This window comes from Acanthaster planci, linkage group LG19 (assembly GCF_054643075.1).
Source record: "Acanthaster planci isolate LZ-2023a linkage group LG19, COTS_SCS, whole genome shotgun sequence".
Taxonomy (NCBI): domain Eukaryota; kingdom Metazoa; phylum Echinodermata; class Asteroidea; order Valvatida; family Acanthasteridae; genus Acanthaster; species Acanthaster planci.
This window is the reverse complement of record NC_141795.1, coordinates 10,381,693-10,394,716: the sequence shown is the minus strand read 5'-3', so window position 1 is coordinate 10,394,716 and position 13,024 is coordinate 10,381,693. Positions and strand designations below refer to the sequence as shown.

General features: G+C 41.1%; 1 protein-coding gene across 1 annotated transcript in view; it reads right to left on the bottom strand.

Annotated features, from left to right (window-relative positions):
• The window catches only part of wrn (WRN RecQ like helicase), a 133,755-nt gene extending 121,739 nt beyond the window's left edge, over window positions 1-12,016 (bottom strand). The window contains exon 1 of the mRNA XM_087149197.1: window positions 11,855-12,016. The gene's annotated coding sequence lies outside the window, so the exon portion shown is untranslated. The remainder of the gene's footprint in view (window positions 1-11,854) is intronic.
• Window positions 12,017-13,024: the final 1,008 nt, after the last annotated feature.

Sequence of the window (13,024 nt, the reverse complement as noted above, 5' to 3'; positions counted from 1 at the left end):
ACGACCTTTCCTTTTGCGGTCACATGCCCACTGCAGTGTCAGCAATTGGACTGCCTGAATGGGACTACAATTGGGCCCACATTAGCGATCAGGTTAGCTTCAGTAGGTTGAAAGCCAGGATTGCAGTTTCAGGTAATGTTGGTTAATGCAACGTGCATACAACTGGTCCCCGTGAGAAAAGAAATACACTTGGCAGTGATGACTCCTAACCCTATATAGACTTACGATACTTTCAACTCCACTTGAAGAATTTTGGTGACATTTTTTAATCAGAGACTTCAAAATAAGTGGATAAAATGGTGTGGACATTGTTGAGTTATGGAGGTATTTTAGTACATAAAAGCCTTTTAACCTGTGACGTACACAGCAGATCTGGTTTGCACGTGACATGACCAGCGCTCACCATTTGTGCAAGTGCATTCCGCGTGTATGTGGTCATGCAGCATCCGGGGCATTTACCCACAAAAAACAATTTGCAAACTGAAGGTAACAATTTCATTTGATAAAAAGGTAGGAGAGATTAACTCCGACATTTAGAACAACGTGCTGCTTGCTTCCTACATGTATGTACGAAAAAGAGCCCTGTTTCGGGCACAAGGTCCTCCGGGGTTGCGCGCAACGCCATTTGTTACTCGTACTGGTTGCGGGTAATTGATGTTGACAAAAAACGGGTACCCGGTTCCAAAAATACCCGGAAATGCACACTCCTACATGTACCGGTATACACAGCTAAATTTACTTGTTTTGTAATTAAGCTGACTTGTTTCACATTTTTATAAAATACAAGAAAAAATTTTAAGCAAAAAAATGACTTGAATTTGAATATATCTGATTTAAAAAAAACAAGAAAAACAGAAAAGAAAAATCAACACCAGTGGCTTTTCAGATTAACTGTCTAATCACATCTGCAGTAGTGGCTCTACAGGTACTGCAACACCCCCCAAATCCTATTTTACCCTAAAAACAGCCCTAAAACTAGTACATGTACATGTAATGTATACATGTATTTAGATACGCCATCTGAGGTACAAGTACATGTAGAGTTAGAGGAATACAATAAAGTGTACATGTGCGTATGTTTGAGGTATGTACATGTACTTCTATGTACCGGTGCATGTATGATGTGGATGAAAAGTACAGTTTCTTATTCAATTTCTTGCTCTCACAGAACATTTTGGCGCATTACCAGTGTTATGTTTTCAAAGAAACACAACGGATGTGACCCAAATTTACTTCAAACATCATTATGTCACAAATGTGCTTCCCAGCTTCCCTTGTGAAGATACATGTACATGTACGTGACAAAACCTTGAAGTGTCCGATAAAGTGATTTAACAGACACGACATGAGAAAGCATAAAATTGGCTTTAAAATAAACATCAAAATAAAGACACCAAAATTCTAGAAAGAAAAAGATTAAAAGGAAGAATGAATCTGCAGATGAAAAAAGTGGGTGGGGAAATACCCCCCAAAAGAGACGAAAGTGCAGTGCATCTACAAATTACAGATTTGTGCTGTAAACATTAGCATGTATGCTCCGAAAAAAGGTTTGTATCGGAACCACTGGTTCAAACAACACATTTTCTTGATTCTTTCCTTGCAAACCTCAATATTCCCACCTACATGTCTGCAGTGTTAATACACTTCACTTTCATTCTTTCCTTGCAAACCTCAATATTCCCATCTTCATGTCTGCAGTGTTAACACACTTCACTTTCATTCTTTCCTTGCATCAAGCATCAAACATAAGTACATGTAGATGTAATCAGCAGTAACAAGTTAAAAAATGTGTGATATTTGCCATTTCCATTTATGAGAAATGTAGTATAATATACGGTCACAACATGAAAAGTGAAAGGAAGAAGTAACCTGTGAAACATGAGGTCACATAATGATGTACCGATAACTCCTGAACTGAAACAGAATCAGGGTCAAAAACATGGCAGAAAGGCCCATCCCTTGTGTATATTTCTAACTGCAAAGCAACTTGACATTACATGCACAACAATAAAGACAGATTGAATTAAAACAAAAGGATACTGAAAAATGGATTGCTCAAGGTGAGTAGGATTATCCTCTACAAGGGTTTGGGATCCATATGGGAAAAGACAGGAATTTTATTAAGCAGAAAGTACCTGAGGTACTAGTCCAGCAGCTCTTACCCAGCACAGCTGTGTGATCAAATGCCTGGTACAATAAAAACCTCAAAATTTCAAAGTCACACCACCAACTGTGAAAAAGACCATATATTAAGTTGGTGTGTCAGTAAAACGATCTATTCATCCAGGGCAGTATGCCATTTGTGGGCCAGAATTAATGGGCTATACATTTAAACAAATCCAATGGTCAAAACTAGAAGCCATTACTTCGGGGCCATCCTGTTCGCGTGCAGGTGGTGCGCGCATGTGAAATTCCTCCTTGACCAATAGGCAGTAGTCAATGGCCGAAGTGCCTACACACGCTCAGGTTGAGACAGCTGCGTGAGTGTAAATGGCCCCTCAGAATAGCATCTCATTAGATTTGTCTACAGGTCCAGTCCACTAATTCAAGCCCCATTGAAAACTGTGTAAAATCAGCACCGTTCAGGGCCCAATAGCATGCACTCCAATATCCCTGAGATTTCTGAAACACAAATGAAATTCTTGTCTGGTCACTTATCTTTCAATTTCTTTTCAATTTTTTGTGGGTTAACCAATCCAATTACATTTTTAATTATTCCCACAAAACAAAATCCCCCCCCCAAAAAGTGAGTTTTCCGAAGTCTGATCGCAGCCATTTTTCAAGTGGCAACCCTCAACTTTCTCGGGCACTTAGGACCATTTTTCAAGCGTAGTTTTTAGCCCTTCTGCTCTCATATGACGTCACAGCATGTCGGCCTAGCAGACCATGCACAAAAAGCATGCCATGTTGGCACACACATACCAACGACTGATTCCCGAGTGCCACAGTGTGCGGTAGCTGTAATCAGTGATCACACCGAAACTATACTCTGGACACTGCAGCGCTCAGGAATCAGTCATTGGTGCGCACGTGCCAACACAGCATGCTTTTAGTGAATGGTCAGATAGGCCAGTGCCTTGAAGTTGTTGCAAGGACATGAACATACATGTGTGGTTTAAATCGTTATCTGAACAAGATGGCGACTTTGAACTCATAATAAAAGTGTTTCCAATTTGAAGAGGAAATTTCTCTTTTCTCTCCAAATGTAAGTAAACCTTACCATCATTATTATACACCTGTAGGTGTAACACCCCAAATTTGTTGAGCTACCGATACACATGTACATGAAAGAAAGCTTGTAACAAGAGAAAGTTGAAATAATGTTCCATTTAAATGTTACAACACTTCAAAGTTGAAAAATTTCAAAACTGTTCTGCCACTGTTTTTGCAAAAGTTGCTGCACGGCAAAAAAGTATGACCTGTGTACGGTACATGTAGGGACAAATAACTGGGGATTGAAACTTACATTGGGATAGGAGAGGTTCATATATTTGGCCAAATTCAAAGGATTTGTTTTTTAAATACAGTCATTATAAACCCATCTTTTTTTTTTTAATTATTATCGATACATTTTGTGAACTGAGAAACTTATTTGGTCAATGAAACATTACTTTTATTTTGCATCTATGACTTTCAAGTCACCACAAGCCATATCTTCTTCAAACTTGTATGTCTCAGTGCCTTCACCCTTATACTGGATGTTGTGGAATGACGGATGACTGTGCACCTGATTACAGCAGTCAAAGGAGAGAGTTACACACTAGAAAATTTTGGGATGACCACTCATTGTAACTGCAAGAAACATTTAGCTACAGCTGTACATGTATGATCGATTTTATTACATGTACATGTACAAACCAAAATGTGGAATTTTAGGATGCATCTAAAATTTGCTTGTTTTGCGAGAAAAGCCTGAGCACGTGGATGAAAATAATTGAGAAAAATTTGTTGTGCAACGATGCATGCTTTCAGGCAGTTCTTTTGAAATATGTCAGTAAATGCCTGCTACACATATATACATGTATTCTCCAGACACTCATTTCTTAATTCACATGCATAAAGTTCTTTTAAAACCTCTATTTTAAGTTAATAAGATATCAAATCAACAAACTGAGTGAAAAATTCATTATTACTTACTAGAATTAATACATGTACATGTACATGTAACTTAAGATACAGTTGTGAATTGAACACAATTTTACAGTGAAAAGAAAACCCTTCTTGAAAATCTTGACTGGCTGAATGAATGCATACATGTAGTAAATCACAATTGCTGTCATCACTGCTATCAGACGCAACTGCTTTTAACTCTGACATGCTGAAAATAAGACCAAATATATATTTTTCAAAGTAATGACGTCTTACATTAGAGAAATCAACAAGGACCAAAAAGCAAATAAATGTGAGCTCATCACATAGTTATAATTTTAATTTTTTTCATAAGTATTTGTACATACATACATGTACTTGTACAGGTAGTTCCCAGTTGAAGTAGTTCAAGTTACATGTAATTACAATAAAGTGACTTTTAATCAGATGAAGAGTTTCATGAATTTTATTGAAAATGAAATAGCCTGTTTACATTCACACAGTATTTTACTACATGTATAAGCTTCATAGTACGTCTTTTCACTGGAGCACACACCAAAGTAACCTATTTTCTCTGATGCACGCAGGAAATTTGGGCACATGCATTTACATAATATCTCTCTGTATCTCCGATGCAACATTGAGTCAGGCAACAATCTACCACTCACAGGACTCCTCTTGTAGAATAAACCTTCAGGAACATATTTATCCACTCCGAGCAGAACAAAAGAGGATGTGGTTTTTTAGTACTCACCGCATAGGCGCGCGTTTACATGTACAATAGGATCAACGGCACTCGTACGTTTGACGTGAAGCACATTGAGTACACGTAACAAATTTATTCCTTAATGTACATATATGGTCTTTGTGTACATGCAGAATGTGTGCAAGAACCTGCTTAGTCGCTTACTACTTACTATCATCTGTCTTTCTTTTGCAACTTGGGAGTGCACTTCAACTCCCAGCAGATAAGGTACCGGTATTCACTTCTGCTTTTAACCTTGAAGACCATGTATATGTAAATCTAAAACCCTTAAAAACTGTGCGAAAAGGCATTGCGAATTCTCCATTTTTGCCTGGCACGTTTTTGCTCTGCAAAAAAGCAGAAAAGGCACTCCAAACCTATCTCTAAAGATTTTTAATGTTTGCTACCCTCTGAAGTTTCATTTGTGGGAACACTCGAGAGAAAACGAGATTTGGGTCAGATCGCCTCAAAGGCAAATTAAACTCAAAATGGCCGCGCACTGGGAGACCCGACAAAAAATTCACCTCTCAAATTTGGGACAACTAAAGTGTACAGATAATTTCTGCAAAATATTTTCATTCACAGGCAAGTTTATTAATATCTGTTTTGCCCAAATTTTGCTGAATATTATCCAGTAGTTAAGAAGAAATCACCGTTTGAAAATAATTGGTCTTCACAGGCAAGTTTATTAATATCTGTTTTGCCCAAATTCTGCTGAATATTATCCAGTAGTTAAGAAGAAATCACCGTTTGAAAATAATTGATTTTATGTGGTCATGGTGGTGGCAGAAAAGCAAATGGCGTAAGTCCCATACCTAATTATTGGAACCACTGATTCTCACCTGCAATCCTAAGCTGGACACATTAGGACCGTTTTTGGAGGTGACTTTTGGAGGATTTTGATTCGGGGTAAAAGTTGTTTTGAGTGAAATGAATTAATGGGATAGAAAGCCTATGGATAGCACTTGCACTCTACAATTGCCCGACCATGTTCAAATGTTTGAAAAGGCGATTTGTAGAGTCCAAGTTACTCGGACTAGGCCTAGTAGTACTGAGTACTAGGCCCACCGTGCCAACATCTACTTCCAGGCATTCTCGCAGTCGGGATGATGTCACTCATCTTGATGTCACTCGTCTTGATTCTTCTCTCTGATTGGGTAAATTGGTGGCTATTCCGTATTTCACACTCAAACCTCAAAGGGGCAAAAATAGTGTTGCAGTCTATGGGAAAAATCTGAACATTGACTGAACTCTTGACCTTTACATCAAATGTGCATGAAATTTCACTATTTATGTGCTACGAATATCTCCCACCCTGTACTTAAAAGGTTTTAGTTATTTTTATCATGTTGCAGCAAAAAAGGAAGAAAAAATGCAAATCCCTGTATAAAGTACCGTAAATGGAGAGTTGCCCCTTTGCCCAGACAAGAGTGCAATAAATGGAACCTCCAACTGCGAGAATGGTTCTTGGGGTAGGCCAGGCCTATATTATTGCGATCGGGATGACATCACTGAGTCTTGATATTTCTCTCTGAAGGGGGCAAAAATAGTGTTGTAGTCCTTGCCATACTATGTAGGCCTAGGCCCTATGGCACGTAGGCCCCCTAGGGGAGAAATCTGAATTAAGTTTAAGCTTACATGTACATCATACCTAGTCTTACTTACATCAAATTTGCATGAAACTTCACTATTTATGTGCAATGAATATCTCCCAATCTGTTATGGAAAGGTTTCGGTTATTGTTATCATGTTGCAGCAAAAACGGAGGTAAACATGCAAATCCCTGTAACAAAGTGAATGGAGAGTTGCCCCTTTACCCAGACATGCCAGAAGTGAGATGGTGAGTGCAAACTGCGAACTGCAATGGAACAATCTCCAACCGCGATAAGCAGCCTCGATTAAAATGGCTACAATCCTGGACAAATCTTGTTGGAACATGCCTCCCCTTGCCCCCTGTCAACATATTGTTTCTCATTGGGTAAGCTGGGCCGAATCTTGGTTCATTAACACCCTCCTGTGATGTCAGGAATGGAGCAAAGTGCACCATTTGGGATCTTATGAATGGCAAACAACACAAACAAGGGAGACTAATGTCACTTTTTATTTCAAGTTTAATTCAAACACCTCTAATAAATTAGGCTCTTTGAGTGTACATGTAGGTTATGAGCTTTTGTGCTTATAAATAACCCATTACAATCATTACCTTTGTCACATTACAAAACAAAAAGTATCAATAACACCGATGTCTAGTCGCTTACAGATTAACATAGCCCAAGTTAATTCATAAAACGCATGCCATTAAAAACAACAAAAATTATGTCAACTCAACATATTGCAGAGTCCACAATTTATTCGACTGGCACAAGGTTCATGTTGTTATTTAGTATCCCTTAAAAGACTACATTTTATCCAGCATGTATCAAGTTACATTTCACCATACCTTGAGTCAATTTACTTAATTAGTACAAGAACTTCTTACACCGTTCCATTCTAGCCACTAGCACACTTTCAACAAAAATTCTACTTTAACTGGCACAAGTTTCATACCATTAATTTCAGTGCTTACACCGTATAAACCTTAGCTAGCATAGTCTGTGTACATGTATATAAAAACCAATGTCATTTCACTTCACCTAGGAGAAAAATTTCAAAATTGCCAAACAATTACTCTTTTGGTGCTTTGCAACAAATACCTACATGCTTAAGTTGACAGTGACAGTGATGTTTCTAGAGTCTTGATTCTCTAAATTCGCGATCCCAAAAGACTCGGTGGCAGTAGTGCTAGTTGCTGGCTTCTTGGCTGGTGTGATGATACCACTAGACCCACGGCCTTGTACAACTGAGTTGACTTTGCGTTTGAGACTGTCTGATGTGCGTTTATAGTTTCAGACAGTATTTGATCTATGTCCAGTTACCTCACAGAGTTGTTCGTCAATATTCTCCTTATACAGACGTGAGGCAGCACTGGCCCAAAGGGACTGATGCATACAGTAACCGGCCAGTCCTCCTTGTTTGCACATGTGGGCAACAACCTGGGCCAGTTTGTGACGGCCAAGTAGCTGAGTAGCATACCAAACCTTTCCTCTTGGCTGAGCCAGCGGTTGCAAGTAAAAAGCGTCTGGTCGTTTGTCTTCAGGAGGACAGTGACGCTCGTACTTCTGAACAATGTAACAACACATCGCTCTCTGTCTTCCTTCTTGTGCGCATCCACAACCTTTGGCTGAAGGTGACGATGTTGCAAGCCGCCTTGGCTGGTTTTGTAAGCATCCTCGGTGTACCTCAGGAACTTGTCACCATTATTGTCACACTGAATTTGAAGTTGCGCCGATTTCCATCGCAAATTTCTGTGTTCCTGTCCACCACGAAGGGTGAAATTCAATCCAATCAAATACACCAGTGTGTTGAGAAGCTGGGTGGGATTGTAACTGCCGAAAACGCTCTTCTGCCACAATGAATCATCCTCCTTGACCGTAATCTCCTTTGCTCGTTTGTGACATATTCCAAAACCTGCCTTTGCTAGCTCTTTCATAAGTCCATCAAGAGTATTTCTCAGCTGTAGGAAATCTGGATCCGACAAGAACTTGTAACTTTTGCCTTTCAACTCAAAATAAAGCTGAACGCAGATCACCAGCTCAAGAAGTGTCTCCCCTGGGTAGTCTTTACCATTCTTCTTTTTCACCTCACATATGAATCTAGATAGCAAGTAATTAAGCTCTTCTTGGTCATGTTATGCTAATATACCTTAAAAGGGCTGATGTTCAGTGATGCATCACCGACAGCTTTCATCTTGCGAAATATCTGCCAATCACGAAACAAATCAAAGGCCCACTAGATTTTCCATTCCGTAATTTCAGCAAATCTGTAAATGTAAAATATCAACATTTAAGGCGTTACACACTATACTGCAGATTCTCACTTTTCTTAACCCTTTTCTTTAGTCTTCTTAGACACTAAAAAAGCTCTTAGAAAGCTTGTAACTTTGCCGAGAATCAGGAATTTTGAGAAAAAAACTTTTATTGAAAGTATTATTTGCTTGTCACAGTAAATAAATAAACAGCTAACATCTACCTTCTTCTGCCAATGTCCACCATTTCCGAGTCTGCGTTTGGGTCCTTAAATCATTTGTAGTTCCCTGCACCGTCTGCAAGGGTAGCACATCCCGGTTTTTCATCTGCTCAGCAACTAGGGTTGCTGCCAATAGCTCATCATCAGAAATGTCGGACACAATTGGTTCATATTTTATTTTGGCCTGGAAAAGGATGTCTTCTATGTTTAATGTGGCATCTGACACGCTGGCACAATCTTTAGTGTCCGAGCGAAATGTGTTTTGCGTAAGGAAAATACTGCAATCAATGTCAGAACTAGCCTCACTAGTGTGGCACAGACTCTCACTCCCGATCCATCCTTAGCCACACTTCCGTATGCGCAATTTCGTGTCGGCGTACTCAACATTTTTGGCGCACCCATTTATCATCATGGGCGCAATTTCTTTTGCACACGGATATGATCTTTGACCTTTCCGTTTTCTAAAAACCATTTATTTAATGATTTCACTTACGTTATTCAAGTATTTTCCAGTCTTTTTGCCTTCATCCATTCAATCTAACGTGCTCGCTCTCTCAGTCGCCATCTTTAAAATAAGATCCTTGAACAATACGTTATTTGACCTCTCATTGTCTCGACGGCTCTTCCATGTCAAGACATGTAATAAACAGATTGGGCGATAAGATACTACATGTACCAATGGGCTCTTCCAAAACTTTGGCAGCAGTTTAAATGTCTTGACATGGAAGAGCCGTTGAGACGATGAGAGGTCAAGTGACGTATTGTTCAACGATCTTATTTTAAAGATGGCGACTGAGAGAGCGAGCCTGTTAGATTGAATGGATAAAGGCAAAAAGACTGGAAAATACTTTAACCACTACCAGCCGGGGACTCCGAAATCGGAGCCGTATGGTTTATATGTGTGGCCGGGGTCTCCGAACTCGGACAAAGGAAACAGGGCCCTGTAACAAAAGACCGTACTCCGAACAAAAGACCAGGCTGCTGGGCATGACCGGCATTTTTCACTCTCAAAAGTGGTGATAATCCAGCGTTATTTTGAAACCGTATACCAGGGTTTGGGGTATTTAGAGCAAGCGGATTACCACCGGGGACAAAAGCTCTCCACCACCGCAGTGATGAGCCACACAGCACCGCTGCATGCTAATCTGGCCCCTATTGAAAAGAGGTCAGTGACACGAAATTGCGCACACAGATGTGTGGCTAAGGATAGATCGGGAGTGAGAGTCCATGCCACACTAGTGGGGCTATGTCAGAACTACAGTAGCCATGTTTCCACCTTGGCGTTCCGAACAAAACTGGCATAGGCTTTGGTGCCGTTTGAATCATCCTATTTTATATCTCTGATAATAGCTGGAGCACAAAAACACCACAGAGCAAAAAAAACAATGTAGCTTACGCAACTATCCCAGCACAGCTTACTTGACATCGCTTGAAGATTGTATTGTCCACAATCAGTTACAGCGTTTTTTCCAATTATCCAAAAACAGGACATTCGTGTAAACAGTGACGAGTTTTCAGAGGGTGTTAAGTAGGTTAATACACTCGGCAGCACGCCGTTCGGGGTGAGAATGCCCTCGGGCCTTTTTCACCCACGAAGGGTGCGTTTCTCGTGTATTATCCTAACATCATAAAAGACCGCAACATGAAATGGGATCAGGTCAACTCGGACCCAAACCAACTCGGACCCATTCCAATTCGGACCCATGCCAACTCGGACCCACCACCATCTCGGACCCACGCCAACTCGGACCCAATACTAACTCGGACCCACAACCATCTCGGACCCACAACCAACTCGGACCCACGTCAATTCGGACCCGCGCCATTTCGGACCCACCTCGAGTCAACTCGGACCCACTCAGTCTCAAGGTTGCATTACACCAAATACGCGCCCGTAATGGATAACACCATTAGACACTATAAATGGTCAATGTTCGTGACATTGATGTCTATCTGCAGTATCTGTTGTACGTATGCAGCATATCTTATGTACATCAGAAGGCCTATCTGTGGCTTTTTATTGCAACAAAAACTTTGGGGGCTGTTTGGTGAAAGTTCATTCGATTTCTGCTGGTGATCTGGAGTACCAAAAAAACTTTGGAGAAAGGGCGTCAATGATTTGGTACTGTCAATCACACTCCAAAAGCTGCTCCCATTGGTTGTCCCAAGCTCCCACTCCCCGATCATAGGGTTTCAAGAATGGAAGGTGACAAAATCAGTGTTTGTGGTTAATCACACCGGTACCTTGGAAGCTAATACCTGATTAAGATTCCAGATTACAAGCGGCAAATAAGACATCAAAGGAAATGTGCCTCTATAAAAATACGACGCTCGTCGGTTACTTATCACTTGTTCCAAGACATCACTGATATCAAATCTAGTCCTGTACGGTTTATAACCAACATGCCCGTTCAAACTCGAAAACGAAAAAATTCTGGGAAGCCTGTGCCACTGTTTCCATGCATAACGTGTAGAGAGGACGTTAAATCTAGGCAGCATGCAGTGCAAAAGTGTCATTTACCAAATGCTAAAATGTAAAAGTGAACAAAAATAAACATTTTCGACAAGTTAATCACGCTCCTGGGGTTGGGCCCGAGTTGACTCAGGGTGGGTCCGAGTTGGTCGTGGGTCCGAGTTAGTATTGGGTCCGAGTTGGTTGTGGGTCAAAGTTGGTCGTGGGTACGGGTTAGTACTGGGGCCGAGTTGGCATGGGTCCGAGTTGGTCGTGGGTCCGAGTTGGCATGGGTCCGAGTTGGTATGGGTCCGAGTTGGTTTGGGTCCGAGTTGACTCGAAACCCATGAAATGGGGGGGAAGGGGATCTTTTCACCGCGCTTCCCACATGGTGTTCCAACTATTTTGTCCAGGATTGTAGGCCCTAACTTGTCGAGGTTTGGGAAGTAGATGCATTCTATAATACCTTTTGCCACCCGGGTAGATTATAGGTCTACACGTACCTTCAACTTTTCCAGAAATTAATGCCTCTTTCTGGACTCGATATACACTCGACCGGTAGCATGCGCAGCAGCAGCAACCCACAGACGTCGTACATAACTAACACCTATGTCTAGTCTATGCTGCAGCCTGGCCGGTCTTGACCAAAAATTATATAGTGGCGCCTTGAAGCGTGACCCTAGTCTTGGTTTCAAGACGTTAGTGCTCGATAGCGGACACCGTGCATAGTGCGCCCCCAACTACTCATGGGTTTGAAGCTCCATGATTAGATGTGCGCCAGCTCAAAACTAGTTGTGCGAGGGCGCTCTTCAACAGAAATAAAACAACTACGATCATTGACGTCTTGCACCAAGACTAGTGCGACCAAGGATATCAGTGGAAAAGCGAATTTCTTCTGCTAAAGTGCGAATTTTTTGGTAAATTGGGACGCCCTCTACGGAATTAGTAGACCGATCTGCATTAACGTCTTGGGAAATAGCGGTACATTTCCCCCCCCAGCTTTTTCTAGGGAACCAATCAACGCTCGTAAATTTTCTGGTGGTCTGAATATTCATCAAGTTTCAAAATATTGCTCGTGACAAAAAAAAAAGCAAAAAGAGTTTCAACTGTCGTTTTGGGCCAAGACTGTGGACGATGACGATGATGAATCGCGCGTGGAGCAAGACGCAGACACGAACATAACAGCAGAAGAGACGGTGCATCAATCGCATCATACCCAAAACTTAAAACAAAATGGCATCCAAAACTCCGTGATTATTTGCGGAAAATGCCTTTTTAGATTAATTGTACAGCATCATGATGCCAAACCTGTACTCTGGGCAGTTTCATGCTTTTCGTTGATGGTCAGCAATTTAGTTCATAATCATAGAGTGTGAAATTCGTGGGGGTGCAGGTTAGCGTAGCGGTTCTTTCCTCGCTTTGCACCAATGAGGCCTGGGTTCGACTTCCGGCTTACTAGTAGCCTTTCATGTCCAGGCCTTCGGGGCTGTGTTTATGTGTAACTGCAAATAAAGCGTCTAGACCGGAGACCACATGCACGAGTGGCGCAGCCACAAGGCCTTTTCCAACTTGTCAGGAATTTCTTATGTTTTTCTTAATGACTTGATTTTTGCTACCCCCAACCAATCATAAGCGAGGGGGTCAGCACACAGTAACCTATTATGCAAATTGGA